The sequence below is a fragment of the Benincasa hispida genome, chromosome 12 (assembly GCF_009727055.1).
Source record: "Benincasa hispida cultivar B227 chromosome 12, ASM972705v1, whole genome shotgun sequence".
Classification (NCBI taxonomy): Eukaryota; Viridiplantae; Streptophyta; class Magnoliopsida; order Cucurbitales; family Cucurbitaceae; genus Benincasa; species Benincasa hispida.
The window spans coordinates 50,068,073-50,081,561 of NC_052360.1; positions in this window are offsets into that span (position 1 = coordinate 50,068,073).

Consider the following 13,489-nt stretch of genomic DNA (forward strand, 5'->3'; position numbering starts at 1 on the left):
TTTGCTAGGTTATCTTTCAAACAAATTTGTTGTACAATGATGTCGCCATTTTCTTCAAGATCATGGATGTAGAAAAGTTTCGGTGAAATATGTTTTGTTCTATCTCCTTTAATATATCCTCATTTGATTTGGGCTATGCAAGCTGTGTTGTCTTCGTATAATATTATTGGAAGATTTTTATTAGAAGACAAACCACATGTTTCACGAATGTGTTGAGTCATTGACCTTAGCCATACACATTCTCGACTAGCCTCATGAATTACAAAAATTTCAGCATGATTTGAGGAAGTGATTGTTATAGTCTGTTTCACTGATCGCCATGATATAACAGTTCCTCCACATGTGAACAGATAACTTGTTTGAGATCTAGTTTTATGTGGATCGGATAAATATCCAGAATTTGCATAACCAACTAGATCAAAATTTAATTTATTTGAATAAAACAAACCCACATCGATTGTTCCTTGGAGATAACAAAGTATATGCTTAATTCCGTTCCAATGCCTTTTCGTAGGAGAAGAATTATATCTAGCTAATAAATTTACTGAAAATGCAATATCTAGTCTTGTATTATTAGCAAGATACATAAGTGTACCAATTGCACTAAGATATGGTACTTCAGGACCAAGAAGTTTTCATTATCTTCTCGAGGTTAAAATATATCTTTCTTTATATCCAATGAACAGACTTCTGTTGGAATATTTAATGGATGTGTTTTGTCCATATAAAATCTTTTAAAAAAATTTCCCGTATAAGTTGACTGATGAATAAATATTCCATATACTAAATGCTTAATTTGCAAACCAAGGCAAAATTTTATTTTTCCGAGATCTTTCATCTCAAATTCTTTCTTAAAATATTCTATTGCCTTTGAAATATCTTCAGGAGTTCCAATTATATTTGAAGGAACTCTAAAGCTAGAAAATCCATGAGCGAAAGCAGATTGTTCCAAATCCCATTGTGAAAGAACAAGAACATTTACAATCAAACAACATCAGCTATGTATCAAGTCTAAATTACATCATGCTTCAAAAGAATAAACACAAAAGGGATCGAGTGAACATACCTTTGAAGAACTTTTCTTCTAGTATTCCCTTGATCAATCAGCAAAACGTTCAACAGCATGAACACAATGCGAGCAAATCCAACAAACAACACGAACTAGTAAATACTCGATCATAATCGAGTTAAACTCGACACTCAACCCTCGAATGCAAATCGAAAGTACCACGAGGCTACTGGTATTCTCGGAGTACGAATCCAGGAGGTATGGGCTCTGTATGGATTTAGAAGAGGGAAGGAGGAACTTAACGATCGGGTACACGATCGAGTAAGTGGGAGAATGAAGAAGTCTATAATATAGACTTGGGTACTCGATCGTTTAGTAGCGAGTGACTATCGTATAGAATACTCAATCGATCGTTTACTCTCTCAAAGCTATCGTGTAACTTTTGCGTTTTGCGCATTCAATTATGAAAAAATAAAAACGATTTTCATTTTATCCATCAATTATAAAAAAACTTATTAAAACTTCCCATTAAGTCCGTTATTGGAGAAAAAGATAACCAATTATTTTATAATTAATTTTTTATAAATAAATATAATAACTAATTTATCATATTATATTTTATAACCTATAGTTTTAATATCATATCATATGCAACATATAAATCATAGTTTTTTTCTCCTTTATGGTATTTAATATAATCATATTTATTATTAATTCAACCAATTAAATAATGTATCAAATATATCAAATCGATTATATTATATATAATGAACTAATGTAGTTATATCATATATAATCAAATTCCCTCTTGTTAATTTGAACACTTCAAACTAAAACTGATTCTCAACATGAATCTATTGAGCTACCAAGGAGACTTTATGGACCTGTAGCTTGAAGCTCCAACGGTACGTGAATAATTGACTAAACTCTTTAATCACGATATCCACCATCTATTAACTGCCAGAGATTCCACTAAAGACTGATAGTTGCATTCTTCGCACTACAGATATATTTCTGTGTTCATTGGATATAACCAATCAGGCGAATCCTCAAAGTGAATTCCGTTTTATGTAGCTGAGTTCCAAGCTCCCCAATCAGACGAATCCCCAAAGTGGTAGGTTTGAGTCGGCAATCTGGCCACTCACACCTATGCAAATCAAATAAGAACCGCCCTTATAGGCAGGAGTTCCCAACTCACTCAGGATTAAGGTCATGTTACCGATGGTCATCCTAGTGAAATGAAAGTCTCTATCATGAATGATGTTATATAACAAGACTAAACATTTCGTGGTCTAGTCTTATACATCATAGCGAACCGTATCCGTAGTGTCACCAGGATAAGGTTTTCCTCCTTTATTCATATACTACAGACCATTTAGGTTATCACTTAAGGCAAGATCCACTTGTATGTCTCCACATATATGCTTAAGTTACAACGATAACCATGGATCTTAGTTTATTGGTTTGTGGTTAATGCAACTAAAATATCTCATATTTCATAGACAGTGGTGATAAAATATCTCATATTATTACATCACAAACATTTGTTCATACACGTCTTTACAAACTACAGACCCTATGAGATTTAGGGCATCAACCCCAACAATGTCACACTTGTCCTAAAGCTAGTGGGATGTACAAGATAAGTACAAGTACAAAACAATAAACTAAGGCATTAAGACCCAGTACAAAATCTCTCACTTTCCCTAATCCATCCGTGGTCGATCTCATAGACCCATGCTCTGAAGATGACCCTAAAAAACTGTAGCCGTGAGAACCTTTATAAATGGATCAGCAACATTGTGCTCCAAAGCTATCTTCGTGACTATCACATCCCCTTGATGCACAATCTTGCAGATGAAATGGTATTTCCGCTCTATATGCTTGTCATGCTTGTGACTCCTAGGCTCTCTTGAATTCACCGCAACACCACTATTATCACAATAAAGGGTGATGGGCCAAGACATGTCTGGAACAAATTCAAGATCTGTCAGAAACTTCCTGAGCCAAATGGCCTCCTTAGCAGCTTCATAAGCCACCACATGCTTGGCCTCCATAGTGGAGTCAGCGATGCACCTCTGCTTAGTTCTTTGCTACACTACAACTCTTCCGTGAAGAGTGAACACTGATCCTGAAGTGGATTTCCGAGAATCCTTATCAATCTAAAAATCAGAGCCCGTATATCCCGTAAGGATCAAATCCTTAAATCCATACACAAGCATGTAGTCCTTCGTTCTCCGAAGATACTTGAGAATGTACTTGACGGTAGTCCAGTGACCCTGTCCTGGATTAGACTGATATCTATTGACTATCCCCACAACGTAGCAGATGTCGGGTATAGTACATAACATCGCGTACATCAAACTGCCAACGGCAGATGCATAGGGGACCTGTCTCATTTCCTCAACCTCTTGAGGCGTCTTAGGACATTGCTCCTTAGACAATGTAACTCCATGCTGAAAAGGCAGTAGGCCTTTTTTGGAGTTCTTCATCGAGTATTTGATCAACATCTTGTCAATGTACGATGCCTGAGACAGCGCTAGCAGTTTGTTCTTTCGATCCTGAAAGATCTGAATACCAAAGACAAATTGAGCCTCTCCCAAATCTTTCATTTGGAATTGGGTTGCTAGCTAGTTCTTAACTGAAGTCAGTAAACCTACATCATTCTCAAAGTAGGATATCGTCTACATATAACACTAGGAAAACTACTGAAGTGTTGATGATTTTCTTGTAGACATAAGGCTCATCAACGTTCTAGTCAAAGCCATAAGATTTGATCGCAGTATCAAATCTTATGTTCCAAGACCGAGACGCTTGTTTCAGTCCATAAATGGACTGATTCAACTTGCAAACCTTTTGGCCTTGACCTTGGGCTATGAATCCCTTGGGTTGTACCATATAAATGGTCTCCTTAAGATTACCATTTAGAAAGGAAGTCTTGACATCAATTTGTCATATCTCATAGTCATAATATGAGGCAATGGATAGAAAGATGTGTAGGAATATATCATTAACAGTGGAAGCAACAACGATCATTAAACACTCTAATTCATTAATTTTGGCAGAAAATAAAGCATGCTCTTGTAGAAACAAGTAGGTTTGAAGATATACCTTTGTAGAACTTCTTCAAAGCTCGATCTCCAGCTGCAAACTTCTTTAAATCTTGTTGTAGACCACCTCAAGATATTCTCAATTATTCTCTTGGTGCTCTAGATTGAGTTGTGGAACTGAAAACAAGCTTGAATCAAGAGAATTTTGAGAAGAGCTCACAACAGAATCCAGTTGAAGAACACCTTATTCACCACGAATTTTCAACAAAAATTCTATCAATTGCATGCCTCAAATTCACTCCTTTCTTCTCAATATATTGCAGACCATCATGCAAGGAAGATAGCTGCATGAGATGCAGCTCATGCTTGAAGTAGAATGAGTTTTGTGTGAGCAACTTAAGAACGTGATAATGGAAAAATCTAGCTTTCCATTTTTATTTTTATTTTTTTTTGTGTGTTTTTCAACTTATCCAATTTGATTTTAAAATCACATTTGATTTCAAAAATCGAAATTTATTAATTTTACAAATTAATTTTCTAATAAAATTAATAAATAATTATTTAAACAATTTAAATAATTCTAATTAATTTAATATCATATATTAAATTAATTTTACACAAATCCACCTTCATATATTTAAATCATATTTAAATATTAATTCTCCAATTTTGTTTAATTCTTAAAATTAAACGTGTAATTATATTTCATATAATTACTAATTTCTTTAATTCTAATTCGAACGTTTCAAATTAACTTATCACACTACTCTAGAGCTAATCCAGTTACGAGCTAGTAGGGGGACCTCGCGGACCTACAGATCATGGGCTCCAACGATCCAAGATTAATTGGCTAAACTCATTACACCAAATTAACACTCATTCGTTAACTAATGGGTCACCCCACTAAAGCCCATAGTTGCACTCCCTCACTGTAGATATATTATGTCCACATGATTTAACCATAATTAGTAAGTCGACCCTTCACAAGTTGTTCGTAATAACGGTTGGGTCAAATATCTGTTTTACCCCCGAGATTATGTCTTGTTCCGCAAGTTTCTACTGATCCTCTAATGAACAACTGGTTTGTGATCCAGTCACTAAACCAAAACTCTCTCAGCCCAGTGAGAAGATGAGACCCCTTGTTCAAGACCTGGATTCAATACTTGAGAGAACAACCTTTCTCCTATCCCTAAATCGGGTAGACATGAACTCTGTCTTGCACCCTATGTCCCTAGCTTTTTATTAGGTCTTACCCCTGAAATGGGAGGCTTATTGAGCCAACGTTATTGAGCCAACCCTCACCTATGCAAATCTAAGGATAATCTCGAATAAACAGGAGTTCATAGTTAGCTCAGGATTAAGATCGAGTTACCTAAGTTATCTAAGTGAAATAGTCAGTCTTACAGTAAACACCGTTATAAAGTAAGAGTGACTTATTTCTTTGTCCGATCTTATGTAAACTCATTGCATAGGACGCCCCCACTCCTCATGTCATAACATGTACGAATTAGGATCACTTCGTTTGTAGCACTTTACAACTCTTTGTAACAACTATAGAGTAGGTCATATCCCATAGTGTTACTAGAATAAGACACCCAACCTTATTTATATATTATAGATCATTTTGACTATTTACTCGAACCTGATCCACTTTTATGTCTCCACATAAAGTTCAAGTACTCATGTAATAGTCATGGGTCTTAGTTTATTGGATTTAGACTTTCATGTATACAATTTATAAAATCAATAACAAGTTTCTTGACTATAGAAAATGTTTATTATTTTACAAACTGCAAGTTTTAGGTCATAAAACCCAACAGGATGCAGATAGACTTCAACATGGAAACAGGTGAGAAAGTTCTCTCATAGTCAACTCCCTCCACCTAGGTATAACCCGTTGCCATTAGTCTAGCCTTGAAGGTTTGCACCTTCCCATCAGCACCCCGTTTCCTCTTGTAGATTTATTTACAATCTATAGATTTAACCTCATCAGGTTGATCTACAAGATCCCATACTGAGTTGAAGTACATTGACTCCATCTCGAGATCCATAGCTTTGACCCATTCATCTTGGTCAACATTCTACATTGCCTTCTTGTAAGATAATGGATCCTTAACCTCGCTATCGGTTACCATAGCCCAAATTTTAGTTAATCCCATATATGGAACATGTGGGCTTGCAACCCTCCCACTACATCGAGGATCCCTCAACTTTTGTAGTGGATTTAACCTACTAGATGAACTTCTATAAACAAATCTTGTTGATGTAGTAGGCCCTTCAACAATTCTTGTTGAAGTTTTAGTAGTTTCATTAGAAAGCTTATGCAACATGATTTTACTTCTTGGACTGTGCTCCCTTATGTGATCCTTTTCAAGGAAGGTAGCTTTTGTCGATACAAACACCTTGTTTTCCTTAGGATCATAAAAGTAACCTCCTCGTGTCCCTTTGGGGTAGCCTACAAACAAGCATAGCCTCGAACGTGGTTCCAGTTTCTTAGGACTGCCTTAAGCACATGTGCTGGGCAACCCTAGATGCGGAAGTGACGTAAAATAGCTTTACGCCTGTTCCACAACTCCAAAGGTATTTTGGCAACAATCTTGGAAGGAAAACAGTTGAGGATATAAGCTGCAGTCTCTACTGCAAAACCCCAAAACGAGTCTGGTAAGAAAGCGTAACTTATCATTAATCAAACCGTGTCCAATAGGATTCTGTTTCTCCTCTTCGATACACAATTCTGTTGAGGTGTACTAGGTGCTGAGAGTTGGGAAACGATTCCATGTTCTGTCAAATAATTTTTGAACTCATAATCCAAAAACTCTCCATCCCGATCAGATCGAAGTGTCTTAATCCATTTATCTAATGCGTTTTCAACTTCAGCGTTGAACTCTTTGAACTTTTCAAAGGATTCCGACTTATGTTGCATTACATAAACATACCCATACCTCGAATAATTATCAGTAAAAGTGATGAAATACTCGTAGCTTCCCCTGACTGACACATTCATCGGACCATAAAGGTCTAAATGCACTAACTCAAGAGGCTCTTTGGCTCAATAACCTTTTCTAGTAAAAGGTCTTTTAGTCATCTTACCTTCAAGGCATGACTCGCACACAGGTAAAATTTTTTTCTCTAACTCATTTAAAAGTCATTCTTCATCAATCTCTCAATCCGATTGAGATTGATGTGCCCTAATCGAAGGTACCAAAGTTAGGTATTTTCTTTAGGAGAAACTTTAAGTCGTTTATTTTGAGTTATGAAAGTTTTAAACATCTCTATGTTATGGAGGGAATTTATTGCTAACAACCTTAGCACATACAAATTGTTTTCCAGTTTAGCTGAACATATGTCAACACCATCTTTCAGAATAAATACTTTATTCACTGAAAAGTTGAGAGTATATTTACATTCAAGCAAACACTTCATAGAAATCAAGCTCCTCTTTAACTCGGGAACAACATATACATCATTTAAAATGATAAATCTATTCTGTAAAGTCAACTGGAGGCCTCCCAGTACCACAACTGAGACGCGCCCGGTGCCTACTCGCATCGTTATCTCACTAGCCTCAAGCTGCCGCCAGGATTTAATTCCATGAAAATAAGAACAAACATGATTAGTGGCCCTAAAATCTATAATCCAGGCAGAATCATCATTCTCCACTAAACAAGTTTCCAAAACCAGTAAATCACATTTATCTTGTTTAGCCTTGGCCTTAGCCTTCTTCTTTTCCTTTAACCAGTGAGGGCAATTCCGCTTCCAGTGCTTATCTTGGTTGTAGTGGAAACATTTTTCTTTTTCAACCGGCGCTGGGCGCCTGCCCCGCTGAGCGACAGGTTGTGGGTTAGCCAGTGCCTTCTCCTTCCCCTTACCCTTCTTTTTCTTCCACTTGTTAGTGTTGGAAGTAGAAGGTGCAGACTTAGTTCCTAAGGTTGAACCCATGGAACTTTTTAGATGATGAAACAACATTTACCTCACCAACATTCTTCTCCTTGCTTTTCAGCAAGGATCAGAATGTCTGCAACTCGTTGAGGAGAGTTGTAAGGGTGTAATCAACTTTTTCAGAATAGCGTTGCTGACAAAGTGAAGGGAGCTTTCTGGCAACGTGTGCAGAATAAAGCTAACTTGGCTGCCCTCATCGATGTGAGTTCTATTCATCTCCGCCATATTAAAGTGGACCATCATGTTCATAACATGTTCTCGAACAGATATACCCTCTTCCATTTTGGATTTGAAGATGCATTTAAGAGCTTCATGCTTGAGCTGCCCAAACGGTTGTCCGAACATTCCCTTTAACGACTCCGTAATCTCACGAACAGGGACCATGGGCTCATGCTTCTTGGGCAAGACGTCATTCAGGCAAGCCAAGATGTAATCTCGAGCCTTCTCGTTCGTCCGTGTCCATTTCTCAAATGCCTCTCAAACATTTCGAGCGGCGATCTGAGTTGGAAGAGGAGAACACTCTTTCGTAAGGACGAATCAAAGGTCATCAATAATTAGTATGGTGTTAATTGTGTTTTTCCAACTAGCATAGTTTTTGCCAGTCAATTTGTCGGTAGATAATAGAGCTAAAGTGGTGGTTTCCATTTAAAAGTTGTTGAAAACAAGAACAAACTTAATAAGTCTATTTGTATTACCACTTTTAACACCACTTTTAGATTTTAGCAAAATAGTTCTAATGTACCTTAAGTGAAAAGACATCTATTTTTAAATGATGCCCCAACGAGGCAAGACAAAAGTTATCGGTGGGGTGATCAGGTGCCCCTTCACTAGAATAAGACATTCTCAACCATTAGACAGAAACAACTCTTGTAACTGACTCAAACAGTCACCATTTTTCGGTCCAGAATTTGTTACCTTTAACAATTCCACGTAAGTGTTACCCCTCATTTTAGGCCCTAGAGTTCCTGTTGGGATTGGTGTCTTAATTCTTTTGGAGTCTCATAGTTTATAAACAGTTTGTACACATTTTTATTAATAAAATAAGAGTTATTTTATTTGCATTTACTCATATCCAATAAACAAAGATCCGTAGTTATTTTATGTAAACTTAAGCATGTATATGGGATATACAATTGGATCACGACTTAAGTAATAACCTAAAAGGTCTGTAGTATAAGGATAAAGGAGGGATACCATATCCTGGTGACACTATGGATATGACCTGCTTTGTAGAGGTTTACAAGTGTTGTGAACTACTACAGATTGTCTGATCTTGACCATTCATGTGGAGACATGCAAACGAGGGTGTCATATACAAAGAGTTTGTATAAGAGCAAACCACGAGATGATTAGTCTCTTTATATAACGCCGTTGATAATTAAGACTTACATCTCACTAAAATGACCATAGGTGACATGACCTTAATCCTGAGTGTTTTGGGAACTTCTGTCTTTGAGGGCGGTCCTTTGATTAGTATGGGTGAGAGTGGTCAAATTGCCAACTCAATAAGCCTACCTTTTTGGGGATTTGTCTGATTGGGGAATTGAGAACTCAGTTACACGAGATGGAATTCACTCCTTCCCCGAAGCAGGGGTAAGTAGATAGATTGCTCCCTTAAGAGTTGATTCCGGGTCTTGAACATAGTGGCCACATCCTCTCTTCCAAAGAGAGGACCCAGTCATAGTAGGACTATGACTTATTGTTCATTAGAGAAATAAGTGGTACTTAAGGAGTTAGATGTAACTATAAGGGCAAAACGATAAATTGGCCCAATTGTACTTACGAGCGATTTGTGAAGGATTATCGCACTGTTGATTGGTTAATATGGACACAGAATATATCTGTAGTGAGAAGAGTGTAGCTGTTGGTCTTTAGTGGAGTGCCCAATGGTGGATCTCGTGACTAAAGAGTTTAGTTAGTTATTCACGTACCGTTGGAGCTTCAAGCTACAGGTCCTTAAGATCCCCTTGGTAGCTCAATGAGTTCAAGTTGAGAATGAGTTCTTGGGGTTGGTTTGAAATATTCAAATTAACAAGAGGAAATTCAATTATATGATATAATTGGTGTGATGTATGAGATACATCAAGTGGAGTATTTATTTATATATTTAATAAATTATAATAAATAATGCTCATTACTCTTTTCAAATTCTCATCATACCCAAAAATCAATATATCGATTGTAACATCTTGCATTTCCTATATAAATAGTTCTAGGCATTTGGTAAGTAAATGCCATTTTCCCATTTCTATGCCAAGTTGATTCATTTATGGTATATATGTCAATTCCTTTTTTTTTAATTAAAAAAACCAATTTTAGATTTATCATAGTTTATTTAAAGTACTGTTACTAATACACTACGGTAAATTTGTAGGCTTGATACAGAATATGCTAATACAAAATTAGGAATCTTTTCAAAATCCCTGGAATTTCAAAGCAAGTTGAAAAGTATGAAATTAAAAATACGGAGAAATTTTAGAGGTGTTGATCGAAAAGGTAACCCTACATTTCTTATTTTTCATTGTTTATAATTTTCTAAAGTTACTTAAAATGTTTCACATTGCAATATATATATTTACTTTCTTAATGAATATATACAAAATCCAAACTGTAATTTGACAAAAAAGAAATTATATAATTTTGTCAATTTTGATGCTCACTATTGATTATTCCCAACATTATAAGTTAGACTTAAAATTGAGTTTGTATAAGTTATTTATTTTTTTAATTTTTTTTTTTAGTTTTCAATGTGGCTCACTTTTACGACCGACCATTAACGAGCATTCAAAGATAAACATTACTGCATGTTAATATTTATCCTCCACAACATGTCTTCTCACATGGACAATTATATGTTACAATTTAAATAGAAATCTCAACAAAAACAACAAAACTTTTGTTAAATTCAATGTTAAAAATCTAACTAAAAAATATTGCGCATGTTGAGGTACTTCTTTAATAAGCATAAGTGACATTATCTCAATGGTAATTAACGTGCACTCCTTCCTTCAAGGTTGAAAGTTCAATCCTATTCCCCACAATTATTGTACTAAAAAATGTATCAGTTTTATAAACTAATAGTTTTCTTAAATCATTATATTTTATTGCCTTTGAAATAAGTATTGTTCCTTAATTTAATATTATTTTGTTTGTTCTTTTTAAATTTAAATATATAATAAAGATATATATACTATATTTGTGCAACACACGTTTATGTATTCTAGTATATTAAAAAGTCAGATGTTGGAAAAACTTTTTTGGACACTTTTGTCCTTCTCTATTTTACTTATTTACACAAATACTATTAATAATTAATCATAATTAGTAAACTAATATATCAATAATTAATATTTAATTATCAATAATATGTTATAGAAATTAAATGTTGGAATGTAGAAAGTCTTTCCGACTTAAAAGTTATTTTCCCTTTCATTATAATTCATAATAGAATTTTAGAAGTTTTAGAATTCAAACAGTTTTGTAACTATATATCACCTTCTACTACTATGAAAAAAGGAGTAAACTTCATTATTTTTTTTCATTTTTATCTAAATTAATTGTTCTCAATGTCTTTTCAATCTCCAAATCATCTCCATATATTGGTTTTATGTTCAAGTTGCAAGGATGCACGTGCCAAACCAAAGTCTCGGATCTTAGGGTTACTATTTTAAAAATTCACTTTGATGAAATTGAATAATAGACTTCGTTTAGTAATGATCAGTAAGTGAATAAATCTATGTTGAAGAAAGTGTATGGAGGGTCCTCGATTTTTTTTGTTACTATTTTCTTCGTTCTTTTATATAAGTAATAAGTATATTGTCATTTCATTATAATGTTTATTAAAAAATAAATTAAGTTTAAATCCTATTTTGAATCAAGAACTTTGATCGGTTTTGTTTTATTTTGATTCATGAACTTCTAAAACATCTATTTTTAATCCCTATATTTTTAAAATGTGTTTATTCTAGTCTTTACAGTTAATTTTCTATCAATTAATTAACAGATTGGTGATGTGACATCCAATTTAAAATAATAAAGGGTTATATTCTCTTAATCGTTACTCTTCTTCTAAGGTTATACCTCCCTTAGACTCCCTATATGAATCTTGGAATCATTATATGGGCTCTCTTCAACAACTCATTTTCTCTACTTTCTCATCTTCACTTTCTCTGATTTTTTATTACGATTTTTCCTTTCATTTCTTTCTCTAAAAAGTTTTTTTTTTAAAAAAAAACCCGAAACATTTCTTCCTATATCTCAAAAGGTGCAAAAATATAACCTTTAAGCTTCCCCATTCCCTCTCCCTCAGAAGTTTCAAATTAAAAATATCACTATGAGAAGTTGCTAAAACATACTTTTTCTCTCTAAAAAGTTATAAGGAAGAGAAATTTCTTTCCCTCTCTCTTTTTTTCTCTCACAAAAGTTGAAGAAAACACTCCAAATTCCTCTCCCTTCTATATGCTCTCTTTCTAAGAAGTTATAGAAATAAAAATTGCTCTCTCCAAGAAGTTTCGCAAAAAAAAAAAAAATCTTAGAATTTACAGAAACACAAATGTGTGCTCTCTCTAGTTTCTTTGTCGAGAAAGATGGTGAAGGGGGAAATTAGGAAAGAATTTTGCATAAATATTAATGGAGAGATGGAGAAATTAGATTGAATAGACAATTCAAAATTGCCGCCCTTTTTCTACCTGTGATGAGAATGAGAGTAGACGACCTACGTAAAATCCACCTCTTTTTTGGCAACGAATCATCTACATAGATATTTTATATATTTTTTAAATTAAATGTCACGTCACCAATATGTTAATTAATTAACAGAGAAGTTAACTAATTAATAGAGTATTTTAAAAATTTAGGAGCTAAAATAGATATTTTAAAAATTTATAAATCAAAATATAACCAAATTTAAAATTTAAAGACTAAACTAAAAAAATTATTAACCAATTATATGCTTATATTCGTTGGGTTAAATAAAAATCATTAACCTCATGCTTAAAAAATGTTAAATAATTATAATTAATTAATTATAATGAATTAAAAAATGAAACAATTGGATTTTGAAATTAAAAGTAACTTTTAAATATTATATGAATCAAATTAGTAACTCATTTTAATGAGTTGAAAAAGTTCATCACATAACAAAAAGAAAACTTGTTAACCCTTCCTGAAAAACATTTTTCTAATTAATTATAGTTAATATTTAGCCGATATCTTAGATTCCGTTTGATGATCATTTATTTTTTTTTTAAAAAAATTACACATCTAAATTTTTCATTTGTTATTTATTTTTTACCAATGGTTTAAAAAATAAGTCAAAATTTGAAAACTAGAAAAATTAGTTTTTGTTTTTAGAATTTGGCTAAAAATTCAACTATTTTATTTAAAAAGATACAAATCATTTTAAGATATGAAGAGGAAATAGATTTAATTTTTTTTTTTAAAAAAAACGAAATGATTACCAAACGAAGTCTTAGTTGTTGTTGTTGTTTTT